At 40.3% G+C, this 22072-nt stretch overlaps 1 protein-coding gene across 3 annotated transcripts in view; it reads right to left on the bottom strand.

Moving 5' to 3' along the window:
* syk (spleen tyrosine kinase) overlaps window positions 1–19314 on the bottom strand; it is an 82666-nt gene extending 63352 nt beyond the window's left edge. The window contains exon 1 of one of the 3 annotated variants that reach the window (XM_034192229.1): window positions 19114–19314. The gene's annotated coding sequence lies outside the window, so the exon portion shown is untranslated. Of the gene's footprint in view, window positions 1–5288; window positions 5415–19113 lie in introns of those variants that run through there. The other 2 variants (XM_034192231.1, XM_034192230.1) reach the window with 2 other exon arrangements.
* Window positions 19315–22072: the final 2758 nt, after the last annotated feature.

Below are 22072 nucleotides of genomic sequence, written 5' to 3'. Positions count from 1 at the left end.
GTCCAAACTTGTCCTCTGACATGCCGAAACGGAGGTGTTCCTTTGTCTCGCTTCCAAACCGAATCGGTCGTGATGCGCGAAGCCTCCGCGCGGCTTTCCATGACAAAATCTCTTGTTAAAAGTGAAATCTGCCAGAAAATGGCTGATGTCCAGCTCTTGTGATAACCAGAGAAAGAGTACACGATGGTCTCGTATCCACAGAGCCATCAGCTCAGAAATGGTCCGGTGGCTTGTGCCGCATCGTCGCAGTTCGGAGCGCGGTGCGCTGAGCGTCCTTAAAGGGGTCCTTAAAGCTGTACTACCAGACCTTATTCTCTGTGAAGCCCGTAAAATTTTCACCGAAAGCCAGATACATTTTTCGAATGGTTTCCAGGTGCCAGTCTCTAACAGCTTCTGAAAAAATTCTGATGGAAAAAAAGTCCTTTTCATTCCGCCATTTCCAGACAATGAAAATCCGACGACGGGGTGGGACCACTCCTTCCACAAGGCGTGCTCACAGGCGAATGACGTCACCGACAGGCGTGGAAAAACTCACGCATGCGCACAAGGGTTCAAGCTTGTCTGACGTGAAAACATATGAATCAAATCCATATAGTTTAAAAAAAAAATAAAAAGGTACGATACTTCATGGACAGACCTCGTAGCCCTCACACCTGTAATCATGAAGTACTTCGAGAGACTGGTTCTCCCGCACATCAAAGATGGTCACTCCCCCACACTCGACCCCCACCAGTTTGCATACTGGGCAAACAGATCCACGGAGGACGCCATCGTCATAGCTCTGCATGCTGTGCTGAGCCACCTGGAACAACAGCAGAGCTACACCAGGATGCTTTTCATGGATTACAACTCAGCATTCAATACAATTATTCCGGACATTCTGACCACAAAACTGGACACCGTGGGCCTACCCCTCTCACATGTACCTGGATCAAGTGCTATCTGACCAACAGACCCCCCAGACTGTGAGACTTGGCCCCCACCTTTTTTCCACCCACACACTGAACACCGGTTCACCACAGGGCTGCATGCTGAGCCCCCTCCTGTACTGCCTCTACACCTACAACCCCAATTCCAGTGAAGTTGGGATGTTGTGTAAAATGCAAATAAAAACAGAATGATTTGCAAATCCTCTTCAACCTATATTTAATAGAATACACCACAAACACAAGATATTTCATGATCAAACTGATAAACATTTTGTTTTTGTGTAAATATTTGCTCATTTTGAAATGGATGCCTATAACACATTTCCAAAAAGTTGGGACAGTGGTATACTGTGTTACATCACCCTTCCTTCTAACAACACTCAATAAGCGTTGCGGTGCACCCTTAACTGGACCACAACACATATAGAGCCAAAATTGCATGCTAAATAGAACTAAAATTGCACGGTAAATGGAAAACAATGGCAAATGGGACGAATAATCCATATCATGTGACAAACAAACCACCAATCAAATGACAAGTTTTTAATTTCAATTTATTTTCATTTATACAGCGCCAAATCACAACAGAGTTGCAACAAGGTGCTTCACACAAGTAAGGTCTAACCTTACTAACCCTCAGAGCAGCAGTGGTAAGGAAAAACTCCCTCTGAGGAAGAAACCTCAAGCAGACCAGACTCAAAGGGGTGACCCTCTGCTTGGGCCATGCTACAGACACAAATTACAAAACAATTCACAAAACGAATATACAGGAAAAGCTGTTGGTGCACAGGACAGGAGGGTCTCCAGCACAATTACCACACCCATGTCTGGATGGAGCTGCACCTTAAACAGAGAAAAAACAGAATCAGGTTTCAGAAAGACAAGAAATATAGTATAATTTGTCAGCAATAAACAACAAGGAAAAACAGGAATACTAAGGTGATCGCCCTAAGCCTCACTAGAAGACCCAAACTTTAGACAAAAGTTGAGGCTGGCTGTGGCCGCTCCATTCCTAATAAAATGAATTAAAGAATGAAAAGCGTAGAAACTATACTATGTCAGTATGCTAGCCATACAAAAGGGAAAATAAGTGCATCTAAGTCTGGACTTGAAAGTCTCCACAGAATACCACTGTTTTATTGATGCAGGGAGATCATTCCACGAACAGGGGCACAATAAGAGAAAGCTCTATGACCCCGACAGACTTCTTATTCACCATGGACACAAAGTAGTCCCTGCACCTGAGAACACAAAGCATGGGCCGGTACCTAAGGTTTAATTAGGTCGGTTAGTAGGAGGTGTCAGCCCATGAAACAATTTTATGACTAGTAGCAGAACCTTAAAATCTGATTTCACTGGGACAGGAAGCCAGGACGGGATGTCAAAATGGGTTGTAATGTGGTCAAACCTTTTCTGCTTGTGTCAAACGTCTGGCTGCAGCATTTTGAACCAAACTGGAGACCCCTAATGCTGGATGCTGTAAACCAGAAAATAGAACATTGCAGTAGTCCAATCTAGAAGAGATAAATGCATGGATCAGGGTCTCCGCATCAGCCATAGACAGGATGGGATGAATCTTCGCTATATTTTGCAGGTGGAAGAAAGCAGTCCTCGTAATATTTCTAATGTGGAGGCCAAAGGACAACGTAGGATCAAAAATTACCCCAAGGTTCCTCACTTTGTCTGTGTGGTGTTTGACACACGAGCCTAAGCTGAGTGTTAACTGGTCAAATTGATGCCAATGTCACACTGGACCAAGAACCATCATTTCAGTCTTATCAGAGTTTAAAAGAAGGAAGTTTCTAGACATCGAATTCTCACTGCTGCAAGGCAATCTTCTAAGGATTTTATGTGGATTGAGATGACCAGCAGTTATCAGCATCAGCATAGTATACATATACAACCCCTGGCAAAAATTATGGAATCACCGGCCTCGGAGGATGTTCATTCAGTTGTTTAATTTTGTAGGAAAAAAGCAGATCACAGACATGACACAAAACTAAAGTCATTTCAAATGGCAACTTTCTGGCTTAAGAAACACTATAAGAAATCAGGAAAAAAATTGTGGCAGTCAGTAACGGTTACTTTTTTAGACCAAGCAGAGGAAAAAATATGGAATCACTCAATTCTGAGGTAAAAATTATGGAATCATGAAAAACAAAAGAACGCTCCAACACATCACTTAGTATTTTGTTGTACCACCTCTGGCTTTTATAACAGCTTGCAGTCTCTGAGGCATGGACTTAATGAGTGACAAACAGTACTCTTCATCAATCTGGCTCCAACTTCTCTGATTGCTGTTGCCAGATCAGCTTTGCAGGTTGGAGCCTTGTCATGGACCATTTTCTTCAACTTCCACCAAACATTTTCAATTGATTAAGATCCGGACTATTTGCAGGCCATGACATTGACCCTATGTGTCTTTTTTGCAAGGAATGTTTTCACAGTTTTTGCTCTATGGCAAGATGCCATTATCATCTTGAAAATGATTTCATCATCCCCAAACATCCTTTCAATTGATGGGATAAGAAAAGTGTCCAAATATCAATGTAAACTTGTGCATTTATTGATGATGTAATGACAGCCATCTCCCAGTGCCTTTACCTGACATGCAGCCCCATATCATCAATGACTGTGGAAATTTACATGTTCTCTTCAGGCAGTCATCTTTATAAATCTCATTGGAACGGCACCAAACAAAAGTTCCAGCATCATCACCTTGCCCAATGCAGATTTGAGATTCATCACTGAATATGACTTTCATCCAGTCATCCACAGTCCACGATTGCTTTTCCTTAGCCCATGTTACCTTGTTTTTTCTGTTTAGGTGTTAATGATGGCTTTTGTTTAGTTTTTCTGTATGTAAATCCCATTTCCTTTAGGCGGTTTCTTACAGTTCGGTCACAGACGTTGACTCCAGTTTCCTCCCATTCGTTCCTCATTTGTTTTGTTGTGCATTTTCAATTTTTGAGACATATTGCTTTAAGTTTTCTCTCTTGATGCTTTGATGTCTTCCTTGGTCTACCAGTATGTTTGCCTTTAACAACCTTCCCATGTTGTTTGTATGTGGTCCAGAGTTTAGACACAGGTGACTGTGAACAACCAACATCTTTTGCAACATTGCGTGATGATTTACCCTCTTTTAAGAGTTTGATAATCCTCTCTTTTGTTTCAATTGACATCTCTCCTGTTGGAGCCATGATTCATGTCAGTCCACTTGGTGCAACAGCTCTCCAAGGTGTGATCACTCCTTTTCAGATGCAGACTAACGAGCAGATCTGATTTGATGCAGGTGTTAATTTTGCGGATGAAAATTTACAGGGTGATTCCATAATTTATTCCTCAGAATTGAGTGAGTCCATATTTTTTTCCCTCTGCTTGGTCTAAAAAAGTAACCGTTACTGACTGCCACAATTTTTTTCCTGATTTCTTATAGTGTTTCTTAAAGCCAGAAAGTTGCCATTTGAAATGACTTTAGTTTTGTGTCATGTCTGTGATCTGATTTTTTTCTACAAATTAAACAACAGAATGAACATCCTCCGAGGCCGGTGATTCCATAATTTTTTGCCAGGGGTTGTAGTATCATCAGTATACATATATAGTATACATATATAATATACATGAGTATCATCAGCATAGCAGTGAAAGGATTCTATTCAGATGACAAGGATCTATTTAGATGTTATATAAATCCACTTCATGTATGATTACATAACTTTTAATGTCCACAACAAAGTAAACCATTAGGAGAAACCACTGCACAGTCCTCAATAATCTGATTTAATAAACACCAGAAACTAGGTTATGTGTCTCGGGCTCTACGGGGCATGTTCAGACATCTTTCGTGACACGTAGGGACACCCACATTTCCCCCTTTATTCATTAATGAGTCTGTTGGTTAACTTCTGTGTACATGGCGCCATACAGAACATAGCCCAGACACTGGCATCATTTAGGCTCTTCCGGGCCTCAACAGAAAACCAATGGGTGACGTCACGCAGGCTCTGTCCATTTATATATATACAGTCCAAGGACATACATGCCAATATACCAAAAACGTTTCATTGCTATTTATGATAAGAAAAAAGTGCTGTCAATTCATAAATATTCCATTCTGGTGACTTTGTCATTTGGGGATGTATTATTTATTTATTTTATTACAGACCTTGCGGTATAGTGAACGTAACAGGCTACAAACACTTTCAAATTAAAACAAATGCATACAACACAAATACAGAACAACACCTGCTAGGTTGTTCTATTTTAAAAAACACACACATATTTTTCAAAAAAATTTAAAAAAAACCCCACACATCTTGCAAATTGAGAAAAGTACGAGCAACAAGGGCTTTTACTCACGTATCATGGAAACCTTTGCAACACCCATTTTTTTTGAAATGCTATTCTGGAGTCTGCATCCAAATGCAAGACATCGTGATCACTGCTGACCGGTGCCTCAATATCTCACCAACCGTTTCAAAAGAAATATTCCAAACACTCCATTTGATGTCTGCCCCCTCGTACTGATACATAGTAAAACACAACTGACTGAACTTGTCAGTGCAGGGTCGGTGCATGAATGTACGTTGTGCCTCAGATGATTAGCGACCACACAGGATTTGTGCCTCGTCAGTTTGAGTCTCTGGCGGATGCACCTCACAGCTGCACGCACTTTTCTTCTATTTTTTTTGCCTATTTTGTCACAGTTCAATGTACAAGGTTTTTTTGACTCCTCCAGCATACACAGTGATGTCACTGGGCAGGTGGTGGCTTTAATCTGTCATTCTAAGAAGCTATTTGAAGCTACTTGAAGACTCTCTTTCCCAACATGTGGTCGGTTCGGTGAGCATAGCTGCTATCTGACGGGAATATGGAAGTCACTGCTAACGAGCAACAGCCAGACGAGTTATCCAGAGTCAGAGTCCATTACATCTGATTTTAATATTTTACTTCTGCATTTAGATGGTCATTTCAGAATCAGAATCAAATTTATTGCCAAGTAAGTTCTCACATACAAGGAATTTGATCTGGTATCATTGGTTCATAAACAGCAATAAAAGAAAATGGAAAGAATACTTCTGTAAGAAGTAATTGGTACGTAAACAACAATAAAAATAACAGGAAAAAAAATACTTCTTTAACAAGTGGAGGAGTCAGCATGCAAAATGGGCAAACTATGTTCACTGTCAAATAAATATAACATAGTGGAATGGGGCTGTGCAGAGGCATGCAGATGTACAGCACCTTTCAGTGCAGGATGATCAATCTGTACTTTGTGGGAGTGTGTGTGTGTGGGGGGGGGGTATATGGGGGGTCTCTGGCATTATTTATAAGTCTAGCTGCAGATGGAAAGAAGCTGTTATTGTGTCTTGAGGTTTTAGTCCTGATGGACCTCTGCCAGAGGGGAGGGTGACAAAAAGTTTGTGTCCTGGGTGAGAGGGATCAGCCACTATCTTCTTCACTCGCCTCAGGGCGCTGGAGGTGTAAAGGTCTTGTAGGGATGGCAGATTTCGGTCGAGGGGAAAGAACGCAGCCTTGGGGGGGGGGGGGGGATCTGGTACTAATGGACCATGTGTCGGAGATGTGCCCCCCCATACCCCAGCTTCACATGCTGGCTCCTGTTAGACAGGAAGTCAGTGATCCACCTGCAGGTGGAGTCGGGCACACCAAGTTGAGAGGGCTTATCATAAAAATATCATTTTTATTATATTTAATCAAGTTTAAATTGTGTAAATATTATTTTATGCATTATACACATTATTACACGCAAGAAAACATTTTAATGTTTTTACATAAACTTTGCATGAAATGCTGAACAAACAGTTGCCACTGGAAACAAAAGAGTTATGTTACTGTTTTTGCATAACTGATTGATTGTTCTCAATTCATCTCACTGGTTCAGCCACAAGGTCATTTCTGTGAGTGTCAGCAACCACTCACCCAGAAATGTACTGAATATGCCACTGAAAAATTGCTTTCTTATTTATTTATTTACTAGCAAAGTATCCGTCCTTTGGACGGTGAAGAAAGAGTGTACTAACCGTGAGTCACTGACCCGGGAAAGTGTGCAGCAGTATCCTGAGACAACGTATTAGCTTCCTAAAGAAAGCAATGCTTCACACTGTTTTATGCATTGGGGGGGGGGGGGGGGGCTGCCCAAGTACTATTTTCAGCATCAAAACGGGGCCTGTAGCACCCAAACCATAATAGTTGGCTCAAATTTGATGGCAGATTTGGAATCTGTGGATGGTTTTGCTCTAGAACACATCTTCTGATCATTTTCAATGACCGACCTTGATGAAATAAGGATGAAAAAAAAGCAGTGCACAGTGACAATGCACTGAATGTCATACGAGGTCTGTCCGTAAAGTATCGTACCTTTTTATTTTTTTCAAAAACTATATGGATTTCATTCATATGTTTTTACGTCAGACATGCTTGAACCCTCGTGCGCATGCGTGAGTTTTTCCACGCCTGTCGGTGACGTCATTCGCCTGTGAGCACGCCTTGTGGAAGGAGGCGTCCAGGGAGCATCCGGAAAAGATGCCCGAGCCACCTCAACTGACTCCTTTCGATGTGGAGGAGCAGCGGCTCGACTCCGAGCTCCTCCTGCAAACCGCCCCAGTGCACGCTGAAGGTCCTGATTTGACGAAGCCAAAAGAAGCACATCATCCGCAAACAGCAGAGACGAGATTCTGTGGTTCCCAAACCAGACCCCCTCTACACCCTGGCTGTGCCTAGAAATTCTGTCCATAAAAATAATGAACAGAACCGGTGACAAAGGGCAGCCCTGGTGGAGGCCAATGTGCACTGGAAACAGGTTTGACTTACTACCGGCAATGTGAACCAAGCTCCTGCTGCGGTCGTACAGGGACGGATAGCCCCTTAGCAAGGACCCCGGACCCCGTACTCCCGGAGCACTCCCCACAGGGTGCCCCGAGGGACACGGTCGAACGCCTTCTCCAGATCCACAAAACACATGTGGACTGGTTGGGCGAACTCCCATGAACCCTCGAGCACCCGATGGAGCATGTAGAGCTGGTCCAGTGTGCTGCGACCAGGACGAAAACCACACTGCTCCTCCTAAATCCGAGGTTCGACCATCAGTCGAATTCTCCTCTCCAGTACTCTGGAATAGACCTTACCGGAGAGGCTGAGGAGTGTGATCCCCCTATAGTTGGAACACACCCTCCGGTCCCCCTTCTTAAACAGAGGGACCACCACCCCGGTCTGCCAATCCAGAGGCACTGTCCCCGATCGCCACGCGATGTTGCAGAGGCGTGTCAGCCAAGACAGTCCCACAACATCCAGAGACTTAAGGTACTCAGGACGGATTTCATCCACCCCAGGAGCCTTGCCACCGAGGAACTTTCTAACCACCTCGGTGACTTCTGCCTGGGTAATGGATGAGTCCACCTCTGGGTCCCCAGTCTCTGCCTCCTCTTCGGAAGACGTGACGATGGGATTGAGGAGATCCTCAAAGTACTCCTTCTACCGCCCAACAACATCCCCAGTCAGGGTCAACACCTCCCCACCTGCACTGTAAACAGTGCCGGTGGAGAGCTGCTTCCGCCTCCTGAGGTGTCGGACGGTTTGCCAGAATCTCTTCGAGGCCAACCGATAGTCCTCCTCCATAGCCTCCCCGAACTCCTCCCAGACCCGAGTTTTTGCCTCTGCGACCGCACGGGCTGCGGCACGCTTGGCCTGCCAGTACCTGTCAGCTGCCTCTGGGGTCCCACCTACCAACAAAGATAAGTAGGACTCCTTCTTCAGCTTGACGGCATCCCTTACTTCCGGTGTCCACCGCCGGGTTCGGGGATTGCCACCGCGACAGGCACCAGAGACCTTGCGACCACAGCTACAAGCGGCCGCATCAACAATGGAGGTGGAGAACATGGTCCACTCGGACTCCATGTCTCCAACTTCCCCTGGGATCTGGGAGAAGCTCTCCTGGAGGTGGGAGTTGAAGACCTCCCTGACAGAGGGTTCCGCCAGTCGTTCCCAGCAGACCCTCACGATACGTTTGGGCCTGCCAGGTCTGACCGGCTTCCTCCCCTCCCAGCGGATCCAACTCACCACCAGGTGGTGATCGGTCGACAGCTCTGCCCCTCTCTTTACTCGAGTGTCCGAGACACGTGGCCGAAGGTCAGATGATACAACTACAAAGTCGATCATCGACCTCCGGCTTGTGCTCGAACATGGTGTTCGTGATGGACAAACTGTGACTAGCACAGAAGTCCAACAACTGAACACCACTCGGGTTCAGATCGGGGAGGCCGTGCTTCCCAATCACCCCCCTCCAGGTCTCACTGTCGCCGCCCACGTGGGCGTTGAAATCCCCCAGGAGAACAATGGAGTCCTGGGGTATAATGGGTATAAGTAGAATTATATTAATTAATGATATACAGTGGTCCCTCGCTATAACGCGGTTCACCTTTCACGGCCTCGCAGTTTCGTGGATGTTTTTAGCCCAATTTTGCATGCTTTTTTTTTTTTTTTTTTTTTTTTACAGCGCATTGTGTTCTGCATCCTCATCAAGCAGGCCGGTTGCGGCACCGCGAAGGGAGAGCACGCGCATTGTGTTCTGCGTGTTTGTTTATAAGAATCTTCTTGCCCAGAAGAAAAAAAGAGCACCAACAACTACCCATAACAGTGTTCTTCACTCGGAAAAAGACACCTGCACCGAGACCTTCAGTGGAAAAAGACGCGACAGCGGAGCGGTGCCAAGACGCAGAGGCGCAATCACAAGAACTGTGAAATACTGGTCAGTGACTATTAGTAATTTCTTATGTATCCAACCTCACAGGTTGATCGTTAAAATTAAATTCGTTAGTTCTAAAAGCCATCATAATTATTTATAGGAAAACGTTCTATTTTTGTTTCTCACACAAATATTTGGGCCTGAAAACAGGTTGGTCTTATTTTTCTACTAAGGTTTGAACTTTGAGAGTGTTTACACATGAGAGAAAAGTGAGAAAATGTTAATGCCTGTTTGAGAAAAGTGTATAAAGTGTGTAGTGAGAGGTTTTACAGCCTTAAAACGTCTATAATAATTGTAAAAAATAACGATGACTACTTTGCGGATTTCGCTTATCGCGGGTTATTTTTAGAACGTAACTCCCGCGATAAACGAGGGACCACTGTATTGCTATCCAGAACAAGTAGAAGAGAAAAAATATGAAATAATTTTAAAAAGAAAATCTATACATTGTTGTTTCTCCTCCTTCTCCTAATCGGGTTGATATACTGTAGATATATCAACTTCATTCATAATGTTCTGCATTTAACAGAGGGTAAAGCCCTCTGCTGAATGTGTGTTTACCCCCACTACCGAGTTCAAGTGCTGCATTGGCAGCTGCAGAAATGTGAAGCCACCTCCTGTTACCTCCTCCTTATGTGGTTTAAGGTTTAGTATCATTGTTTGCAAGGGACAGTTTTATTATGTTTTTAGCTAATGTTGGAGATTAGCTGCCAGCACAATTCTAAATGCCCCTATGATTCTTTATCCTTTAGAGCTTCATATTAAAGAGCCATTTCTGCCCAAAACAACTGCATGATCATTTGTCATAAATAGTCAATGTCTTCACACACAAGTGCCCCTGAATGAACCTGTTTCAGTCATCTGTGACTAAAAAGTAATAATTAGATAGAATTATTTTAGAATTTTGTGGACTTTTATTCAGTCACTAAACCACCATGCTGCCATGCAATGTTATCATTTTTTTTAGTTGTGCCTGAGACAGGCAACTGCACAGTTAGATTCTCACATCATTCCTCCATGAGAGCATTTCCTCATGTGAAGAACCTTTGAGGCAGCTTTGTTGTGATTTGACGCTGTACAAATAAATTAAACTGAATTGAATTGGATTTGCATGAAAAAAAAACACCCACTGTGAAGCTGCCAACTCTCAATCTGTTGGGTGCAATGACCTTTTTGGTGATATGCTTGTAATTAAAGTGGCTGTAGAGAGAAAATAAATGCAGCAAAAATCTTGAGTTTGGTCCACAGGAAAAACAGCTTTTCTGTCTAAAAACAGAGAATGATCAGCGAGGCAACAGTTTCTCACTGCAGCAGACACGAAGCTGCTTCTGTGAGCTGATGATCAGAGTCTGTTCACCAGGTCCAGCACTGATACATCAAAAATAACAGGGAGGGATTATCAGTGCACGTACTGAACGTCCTGTGCCAATGCTTCAACAATACTGTGACCTAGTACAGACTGCTGTGAGGAAAAGTGCACAGACAGGACCAGAAATGCACAGGAATGAAAACAGCCATGCAGTGGGACAAATAATGAATGTCATGTGACATAGAATCCACCAACCAAAATCCATTATATGTATAAAATGGACAAATCAAATCAAATCAAATCAATTTTATTTATATAGCGCCAAATCACAACAAACAGTTGCCCCAAGGCGCTTTATATTGTAAGGCAAAAGCCATACAATAATTACAGAAAACCCCAACGGTCAAAACGACCCCCTATGAGCAAGCACTTGGCGACAGTGGGAAGGAAAAAATCCCTTTTAACAGGAAGAAACCTCCAGCAGAACCAGGCTCAGGGAGGAGCAGTCTTCTGCTGGGACTGGTTGGGGCTGAGGGGAGAGAATCAGGAAAAAGACATGCTGTGGAAGACAGCAGAGATCAATCACCAATGATTAAAAGCAGAGTGGTGTATACAGAGCAAAAAGAGGTGAATAAAAAGAAACACTCAGTGCATCATGGGAACCCCCCAGCAGTCTAAGTCTTTAGCAGCATAACTAAGGGATGGTTCAGGGTCACCTGATCCAACCCTAACTATAAGCTTTTTCAAAAAGGAAAGTTTTAAGCTTAATCTTAAAAGTAGAGAGGGTGTCTGTCTCCCTGATCTGAATTGGGAGCTGGCTCCACAGGAGAGGAGCCTGAAAGCTGAAGGCTCTGCCTCCCATTCTACTCTTACAAACCCTAGGAACTACAAGGAAGCCTGCAGTGTGAGAGCAAAGCGCTCTATTGGGGTGATATGGTATTATGAGGTCCCTAAGATAAGATGGGACCTGATTATTCAAAACCTTATAAGTAAGAAGAAGAATTTTAAATTCTATTCTGGAATTAACAGGGAGCCAATGAAGAGAGGCCAATATGGGTGAAATATGCTCTCTCCTTCTAGTACCCGTCAGTACTCTAGCTGCAGCAATATGAATTAACTGAAGGCTTTTCAGGGAAGTTTTAGGACAACCTGATAATAATGAATCACAATAGTCCAGCCTAGAAGAAATAAATGCTTAAATTAGTTTTTCAGCATCACTCTTGAGACAAGACCTTTCTAATTTTAGAGATATTGTGCAAATGCAAAAAAGCAGTCCTACATATTTGCTTAATATGCGCATTGAAGGACATATCCTGATCAAAAATGACTCCAAGATTTCTCACAGTATTACTGGAGGTCAGGGTAATGCCATCCAGAGTAAGGATCTGGTTAGACACCATGTTTCTAAGATTTGTGGGGCCAAGTACAATAACTTCAGTTTTATCTGAATTTAAAAGCAGGAAATTAGAGGTCATCCATATTTTTATGTCTGAAAGACAATTGGTGTGTGTCCTCCGGCTTCATGGATAGATAAAGCTGGGTATCATCTGCGTAACAATGAAAATTTAAGCAATGCTTTCTAATAATACTGCCTAAGGGAAGCATGTATAAAGTGAATAAAATTGGTCCTAGCACAGAACCTTGTGGAACTCCATAATTAACTTTAGTCTGTGAAGAAGATTCCCCATTTACATGAACAAATTGTAATCTATTAGATAAATATGATTCAAACCACTGCAGCGCAGTGCCTTTAATACCTATGGCATGCTCTAATCTCTGTAAAAAAAATTTATGGTCAACAGTATCAAAAGCTGCACTGAGGTCTAACAGGACAAGCACAGAGAAGTCCACTGTCTGAGGCCATAAGAAGATCATTTGTAACCTTCACTAATGCTTTTCTGTACTATGATGAATTCTGAAACCTGACTGAAACTGTTCAAATAGACCATTCCTCTGCAGATGATCAGTTAGCTGTTTTACAACTACCCTTTCAAGAATGTGTAAAATGGACAAAATCTGTTATATGTATAAAATGGACAAAATCCATTATATGAATAAAATGGACAAAATCCTATGTATAAAATTGACAAAATCTGTTATATGCATACAATGGACAAAATCCACTGTATGTATAAAATAGGCAAAATCCATAATATGTATAAAACGGAAAAAAATCTGTTAAATGTACAAAAAGGACATAATTCGTAATATGTATAAAATGGACAAAATCTGACACAATAAGTTATATGTATAAAATGGACATAATCCTTTATATGTATAAAATGGACATAATCCTTTATATGTAAAAAATGGACAAAATCCATTATATGTATAAAATGTGCAAAATCTGTTATATGCATAAAATGGACATAATCCGTTATATGTATAAAACAGACATAATCTGTTATATATAAAATGGACACAATCTGTTATATGTGTAAAATGGATAAAATACATTATATGTATAAAAGGACAAGATCTGTTATATGTTTAAAATGGACACAATCTGTTATATGTATAACGGAAAAATCTATGTATAAAATAGACAAAATACGTTATACGTATAAAAAGGACAAAATCTGTTATATGTATAATATGGACAAAATCTGTTATATGTATAAAATGGACATAATCCGATATATGTATAAAATGGACAAATCTGTTATATGTATAAAATGGACACAATCTGTTATATGTATAAAATGGATAAAATACATTATATGTATAAAAAGGACAAAATCCTTTATATGTATAAAATGGACAAAATCCATTATAGGTATAACATGGACAAAATACATTATATGTATAAAATGGACAAAATCCTTTATATGTATAAAATGGACACAATACGTTATATGTATAAAATGGACAAAATCTGTTATATGTATAAAATGGACACAATCTGTTATATGTATAAAATGGATCAAATACATTATATGTATAAAAAGGACAAAATCCTTTATATGTATAAAATGGACAAAATACATTATAGGTATAACATGGACAAAATACATTATATGTATAAAATGGACAAAATCCTTTATATGTATAAAATGGACACAATATGTTATATGTATAAAAAGGACAAAATCTGTTATATGTATAAAATGGACACAATACATTATATGTATAAAATGGACAAATCATTTATATGTATAAAATGGACAAAATCTGTTACATGTATCACATGGACAAAATCCTTTATATGTATAAAATGGACAATATCTGTTATATGTATAAAATGGACACAATACGCTACCTGTATAAAACGGACAAAATCCTTTATATGTATAAAATGGACAAAATCTGTTATATGTATAAAATGGACACAATATTTTATATGTATAAAATGGACAAAATCCTTTATATGTATAAAATGGACAAAATCCTTTATATGTATAAAATGGACACAATATGTTATATGTATAAAAAGGACAAAATCTGTTATATGTATAAAATTGACAAAATCCGTTATATGTGTAAAATGGACAAAATCTGTTATATGTATAAAATGGACACAATATGTTATATGTATAAAATGAACAAAATCCTTTATATGTATAAAATGGACACAATACGTTATATGTATAAAAAGGACAAAATCTGTTATATGTATAAAATTGACAAAATCCATTATATGTGTAAAATGGACAAAATCTGTTATATGTATAACATGGACAAAATCTGTTGTATGTATAACATGAACAAAATTATTTATATGTATAAAATGGACAAAATCTGTTGTATGTATAACATGAACAAAATCCTTTATATGTATAAAATGGACAAAATCTGTTATATGTATAAAATGGACACAATATGTTATATGTATAAAATGGACAAAATCCTTTATATGTATAAAATGGACACAATACGTTATATGTATAAAAAGGACAAAATCTGTTATATGTATAAAATTGACAAAATCCATTATATGTGTAAAATGGACAAAATTCTTTATATGTATAAAATGGACAAAATCTGTTATATGTGTAAAATGGACAAAATCTGTTATATGTATAAAATGGACACAATATGTTATATGTATAAAATGAACAAAAGCCTTTATATGTATAAAATGGACAAAATCCTTTATATGTATAAAATGGACACAATACGTTATATGTATAAAAAGGACAAAATCTGTTATATGTATAAAATTGACAAAATCCGTTATATGTGTAAAATGGACAAAATCTGTTATATGTATAAAATGAACAAAATCCATTATATGTATAAAATTGGCAAAAATCTGTTATATGTATAAAATGGACAAAATCTGTTATATGTATAATATGGACAGAATCCATTATATGTATAAAATGAACAAAATCTGTTATATGTTATAAAAAGGACAAAATCCATTACATGTATAAAATGGACAAAATCTGTTATTTGTATAAATAGGACAAAATCTGTTATATGTATAAAATTGACAAAATCCGTTATATGTATGTAACAGATTAGTTACAGTCTGCCTATCACCTCCACACGCATGCCGAAATTGCCTGCATTATTAATTAATTTATTTTATAATCACCATTCTGTGTTCTGAACTCTGCCAGTATCGTGACTGTTGTCAGACTGAAGGTTTTCCTCCAAGGTTTAGTCTCCCTCATTGTGGTCTAAATAAGGCTCAAAACCATTAGGCTGGTTCCCCACAGCTGCTTCAGATCCCCCTTGCATACTGGACTTAAAAAAATAGCTCCACACTAGAATAGTAGAGAAGTTTGAATCTTCGACTGGACTGGACTGCTTGACGCAAGGATGTTTCGCTTCAAATCGCAGAATTTTCCTGAGCTAAAATTCTTGCTCTGGTAGTCTGACTTCTGTCTTGACTCTTGTAGAGAAGAATAAACAGAAGCCACAAAAGCTGGAGTTTTAAACCTAACCAGACCCCTCCTACCGAGAGGCAGACTGCTATAGGCTAGTGACTAAACAATAGCTCTAATTAGCACCTATTGTGCTCTAGTTAGCACCCTCCTAATGGCAGGGCAGCTGTCCCTCCTAATGATGGGACGGACGCCTCTCCTGATGGCTCCCTTGAGAGACGTAAAACAGGTCAACCTCTGCCGTGTTTACAATTGATTTGGTCTTGAATCAGCAGGTCCTGTTCTCTTGATGACATAGCAACAATATGGCCGCGGCTGAGGGCTGAAATAAAGCGCAGGCTTCAGCCAGCTGTTGTTTATCCTTCAACTGCGCACTTATCATCAACTTTTATTGTTCCAAATTTTTTAAAATATCAACATTTCATCGTTTTTAGTGATTATTTGTGCACATTGTTTGGTGTCACCTACACTTTAAAGCTGTCCAGCACAAGTTAATAAAAAGTAGATCAGCTCAGAAGTTAAACTATTCACTTCAGAAACATGAGCGATCACTCGTTCAGATAATAAAATAAAATAATAAAACAATACAGGAGGGTTCCTGTTTTGGTAGATGATACTATATGATATTAAAAAAGGAAAACAGAGCACACATCAAGTTACATTACTTAATTCTCCTTTTAATATTAATCTCTGCAAATACTAATGAAGTACATAAATCCAAATAAGCCTAAAAGATATTATCTAGCACATCCTCTGTACCATTCTGTCATTATTTGATAGATTTCTTTCATGAATCCCGTCTGCTGCTGCACACTGTCATTACTGTCGTGCAGTAATGTCAAAGACAGACCTTCACATACTGAGCCGTATGAACTTTTATGACAGTCCTGTGAATCAGCAAGTGTCAAACGATGGTCAGAGAACTTCCAATAATGACAAACAAATATCCTAAAGCTAAAACTGTAGGTCTGTAGGAATAAAAGCTGAGTTACAGTAATTTTAAATATAACGCAATGCTAAAATACCCTCGGCCATATGAGCATGTAATCAATGAAAGAGTGTGTAGAAATAATTTGACCTTTTGACCCCTTAGAATAGGTCAAGGTTAACCATCTTTGAACTTATCCAAGGCCTGTGTCCCAAAAATGTTCCCTGTGAATTTGAAAACCCTGGCAGTAATAGAACTGGAGTTATGTTGAGCACAGACAGACAGACAGACAGACAGACAGACAGATGTATGCAAAGTCTTTGCAATACCTGATGGCCATATTTTGGCCTCAGGTAAAAATAAAAGAAGTTGGCTTTCGTGCAGTAGAGTTAGCAAATAGTCCAAGTGGATATTTTTACAGGATAAAGTTGTAGTAGTTTTCGTTCGACCGTGATCTAAATGAGATTTTATTCCATGAGTGTGAGAGCTCGATTACTGATCAGTGCATTGATGTCACACATACTCATATTTCTCATGTTGGATTTTCAGGTTAGACCTGCTGCTGTACTTCAGCTTCATGTTAGGTGTTGAAAAATACTCAGATTCAGATCGTGTTTCTGACTTTTTATGAAATTGTTCATGTTCTGTTGACTTAACTCATTGTTAACAGCAAAAACTAGCAATAACACATTGTATATTCACAATTGTAAGCTGTGCTTGTCAAGGGAGATTGCTGTCCTTCCGTCCGTCCGTATGGCAAAACCTTCTGCATCCTAAAACTCAAGAACCGCTAAAGTCTGAGATTTAAATGTTTGTATTTTGTATTTAAATTTTCGTGCCGAAGCCATCGGCATGAATTTCACAGCCACTCTTTTCATGGCCAAATCTTCTGTCACAGTGGAATGTGCCAAAAAAGTGCTGATGTCCACCTCTTCCGCAATTTCTTGGATAGTCACACGACTGTCCCACATCACCACAGCGTTCACTTTGGAATGAACTGGTCATTTCAGCATGTTGATGGCCGCCCAGAGCGTGGCTCGCTCTCCACCGTTGTGCGGACGTCTTTAAACCGGTTGTACCGCTCCTTAATCTGTGTGATGCCCATAGGATCGTACCCAAAAGCTGTCTGAATAATCCGAATGGTTTCCACCTGGCTGTTGCCCAGTTTCTGGCAAAATTTGATGCAGTCGCGCTGCTCCAGTCGTTCCACCATTTCCTTGCAAAGAAAAAATGCGAGACTACACCCATCCTCACACAAAGGCTGCTTACAAGCAAATGACGCAATCGACAGGCGTGAAAAAACTCGCATGCGCACGAAGGTTCAAGGTTGGCTCATGCAAGCACACGTGAGTCAAATCCATCAGGTTTTTGAAAAAAAAATAAAAAGGTTGGATACTTTTCTAACAGACCTCGTATGATTTACAATAAAAAAATATATTTTACTTTGCTAGTTTGACTTTTTTTGTGTAAGCATTCACGATGGAAAGAGTTGCTTACTATGAATATTACGTTGTCATTCCACGAATGAGCAGGTTGTCCAACTGCGATGAATCAGGACCCCCCCCCTCCCCAATTAAAAAAGTTCTGGATCCACCCCTGAGCACCACCGCTGCATTTCAGAGGTCACTGAGCTGACAGTATTACGAAATCTGTATCATGACATACTACCACACCAGTGATGACCATGACACCAGGGGACCGCCCACCTCACTGCTCACTGCTGCATTCGTTGTCTGAAAAGCAAAGCACGAGGCTCCAGCGCATCTGAGCTGTTAAAGGGGAAAAGAGATGACGTCTGACTCAATGACTTCATGATATGTCCGTAAAACGCTCCTGCATAATGTGGAGCATTAAACCCTTGCGCCTTGTGTCCTTGTTTGTTCATCCCACTTAAATAGCAACATGCAAGCAGATAAAACCCAAGTGCATGTGCACCGTGTCCACAGCTCCTTTTTACGTCTGCCATCAAGAACAGACCCAGAGAATTTTGTGGCCTTTCTGAATGTGTTTTCAAGACACAACTTAATTTCCTGGAAGAAAGACAAATTCTACAGAGACAAATACGGACTAATGTCATCCTCTTGGCATATTGGTTCTTGTTTTTATCCAAAAAAGAAAATCATCCATTAATTAATCAAAATTTTTAAATAAACGTACAGTTTTGCAGACAAAAGGACTTATTACTGCAGAGGTTTCAAACCAGAAATAAAAAGCAGGTTTTCTTCTGTCCAAGGACGAAGAACTGAAGTTCAACCACACACACACACACACACACACACACACACACACACACACACACACACACACACACACACACACACACACACACACACACAGAAAGCATGTTCACTTACTTTACGTTGTGTTGATCTCCTCTAGTGGACCTTGCAGTCATTCACCATGTCACCTTCTAACACTCGCAACAAGACGTGCACAGGACAAGTTCGGCCGCATCCCCAAAACTGCCTCCTGAGAAAGAAAAATTCACTTCAAGACCACATGAAACTAAGCAAACACTCCCACACCACATGAAGTGCACATGAAGATTATTGTGCCGGTGCACAGTGAGGTGGGGGAGTGCAAAAGCTTCCTCATTTCAGCTACTTCCTTCACAATTTAATGCTTCTGCTTCCTTTTTTGGATTGAAAAAATACTGACCAATACATGTCTGCCACACACTGGAAATAATGTGATGCAACAGAGGCTGTTTAAATTATTTAGTTTCAGATTTTATTATTTTGTTGGCCTCTGATAATATAAAGGCCTGCAATAACAATTTTGAGGATACATACTTGGGCGATTTCATGCCCAGTGTGTGTGTGTGTGTGTGTGTGTGTGTTGTTTTATAAACAGAACTGGGTGGATTACCCTGCCACAGACTGGCGTCCTGCCCTGGGTGAACCCCACCTCACCTCACACCCCATGACTGTTGGGATAGTCTCCAAATTAAGTTTTTCAATTTAGTTTCATTTATATAGTGCCAAATCACAACAAAGTTGCATCAAGGTGCTTCACACAAGTAAGGTCTAACCTTACCAATCCCTAGAGCAAGCACACAGGTGACAGTGGTAAGGAAAAAACCCCAATGATAATGTGAGGAAAAAACCTCAAGCAGACCAGACTCAAAGGGGTGACCCTCTGATTGAGCCATGCTATAGACACAATAGATAATACAGGAAATTATACAGGACATTTTGGGAGTCCATGCTGGTGCACAAGACGGGAGGCCTGGAGAAGAAACACACCCACTCCCATCTCTGTATACAGTATAATTTATCAGCATTTAGCAACAAGAAAAACAGAAGGAATACTAAGGTGATCGCCGGCCACTAGCGCTAACCTTCACTAAAAGACCCAGACTTTAGATAAAGCTGAGGCCGCGGCACACTCCGTTTAATAATAAAATGAATTTCCAGCACACACACACCCCCCCCCCCCCCCCCCCCACACACACACACCCTGGTGACCTTTAAATGGAGTACGCAGTTGAAGAAGAATGAGTGAGAACTGGGTGAGTAAATAAAATCTGGGATGGATTGGGATCCGTTCGGGGGTTTTTTAAAGTATATTTTAAAGCCAATATGAAACAAAACCAAAGAGTGGATGAGCCCCTTCCAATCCATATACAGAACTCAACAATAGTAGTTGAGTTCTGACATACTGACAACTATAGGCTGTTATAATGCCAAAACAAAGTCGATTTTCAATTGATGTAATGCTTCAAAGTCCACCAGATTTGAATAGATTTAACTTCATTAATTTTAATTCTGTGACTTACAAAATGATAGAATTTATTGTTTCTGAGTTATCGTGTTAATAACCCAGAGATGATCAAATCAAATAAAATCAAATCAAATCAATTTTATTTATATAGCGCCAAATCACAACAAACAGTTGCCCCAAGGCGCTTTATATTGTAAGGCAAAGCCATACAATAATTACAGAAAAACCCCAACGGTCAAAACGACCCCCTGTGAGCAAGCACTTGGCGACAGTGGGAAGGAAAAACTCCCTTTTAACAGGAAGAAACCTCCAGCAGAACCAGGCTCAGGGAGGGGCAGTCTTCTGCTGGGACTGGTTGGGGCTGAGGGAGAGAACCAGGAAAAAGACATGCTGTGGAAGAGAGCAGAGATCAATCACTAATGATTAAAAGCAGAGTGGTGCATACAGAGCAAAAAGAGAAAGAAACACTCAGTGCATCATGGGAACCCCCCAGCAGTCTAAGTCTATAGCAGCATAACTAAGGGATGGTTCAGGGTCACCTGATCCAGCCCTAACTATAAGCTTTTTCAAAAAGGAAAGTTTTAAGCTTAATCTTAAAAGTAGAGAGGGTGTCTGTCTCCCTGATCTGAATTGAGAGCTGGTTCCACAGGAGAGGAGCCTGAAAGCTGAAGGCTCTGCCTCCCATTCTACTCTTACAAACCCTAGGAACTACAATTAAGCCTGCAGTCTGAGAGCGAAGCGCTCTATTGGGGTGATATGGTACTAAGAGGTCCCTAAGATAAGATGGGACCTGATTATTCAAAACCTTATAAGTAAGAAGAAAAATTTTAAATTCTATTCTGGAATTAACAGGGAGCCAATGAAGAGAGGCCAATATGGGTGAAATATGCTCTCTCCTTCTAGTCCCTGTCTGCATTCTAGCTGCAGCATTTTGAATTAACTGAAGGCTTTTCAGGGAACTTTTAGGACAACCTGATAACCTGGTATCAGGTTGATAACCTGAGACCTGATAACCTGAGATGATCATCTCAATGATCTATTTTATAAAGTCTATGCAAATTGGTTGCCATATATCTGATAGTGTAAATTGAAAATACACTGAAACGCATACGATGGATTTGACTGCAGTGCCCCATGTGGTGGGAGAGGGAAGTATCAGGCTTGGCGAGGGTATGACCTCTCTGAGTGCCCAACTAGTTTAAATATGCAATATTTAAACTAGTTGGGCATATATATATATATATATATATATATATATATATATATATATATATATATATACAAGAAGCTCCTTTAAATCGCCATGCAAAGTTAATGCAGAAATATTTCTTATTTTGCAAGAAGAAAAAAGTTTTTTTGTGACACCAAAATGTTCTTTGTAGCAGATATTTGTTGCGGTCGAGGAGAAAATGTGAAGAAACGAGTGACAATGAATCTGTATTAGGGTGTCAAAGGGATTGTGCAACAGCGTGACATTTTGGGTGAACATCAACAGAAGAAGATGCAGTGAAGAAAAAAACATGTCCGTTAAATACGCTGTTTTTTGTGCTCGTTTTGCTGTACCGCTCAGTTCGCTTCTGAGGAAAGGAA

The sequence above is a fragment of the Thalassophryne amazonica genome, chromosome 17, assembly GCF_902500255.1.
Source record: "Thalassophryne amazonica chromosome 17, fThaAma1.1, whole genome shotgun sequence".
Classification (NCBI taxonomy): Eukaryota; Metazoa; Chordata; class Actinopteri; order Batrachoidiformes; family Batrachoididae; genus Thalassophryne; species Thalassophryne amazonica.
Note: the sequence above shows the minus strand (reverse complement) of the source record. Positions and strands in the feature narration are given on the sequence as shown.